Source organism: Sinocyclocheilus rhinocerous, unplaced genomic scaffold, assembly GCF_001515625.1.
Source record: "Sinocyclocheilus rhinocerous isolate Xijiao unplaced genomic scaffold, SAMN03320098_v1.1 scaffold68, whole genome shotgun sequence".
Taxonomy (NCBI): domain Eukaryota; kingdom Metazoa; phylum Chordata; class Actinopteri; order Cypriniformes; family Cyprinidae; genus Sinocyclocheilus; species Sinocyclocheilus rhinocerous.
The window spans coordinates 426,638-427,115 of record NW_015666487.1 but is presented as its reverse complement, the minus strand read 5'-3'; positions in this window follow the sequence as shown (position 1 = coordinate 427,115).

Genomic DNA, 478 nt, shown 5'->3' with positions numbered 1-478 from the left:
TAACGGGAGGGTGACCTCTGTTGGCAAACGAACGGAAGTCCATGGACAGGATTCTTGACACTTGTATTGGAAACAACTTAAAATATGCCATTTTTGCTCATAAAGGTAAGAGTAATACATCACTTGGAACTGTAAAGGGTCTACTTTTATTTGTGTGCACTCACAACATCAAAAAAACTTTGTGCTTTTATAAAATAAAGGATACACTGTAAAAAAAAAAATTCGTAAAATTTTATTAAATTAATTTAATTTAATTAAAAAAAATACGGTAGCAACGTTTTAGGTTTTACTGTTTTAACTTAATTTTACAGTTAAATACCGTAATTTCATTAATTGATATAATGTTAATATACCAACCTATTGAAGTACTGAAATCTGTTTTGTACCTTTGTAATACACTGATAACCACCAAATGCAGGTGGTGATGAGAAAGTCACATGATGAACCAAAGCCCATCACAAGTAGCTTTTAAATAATA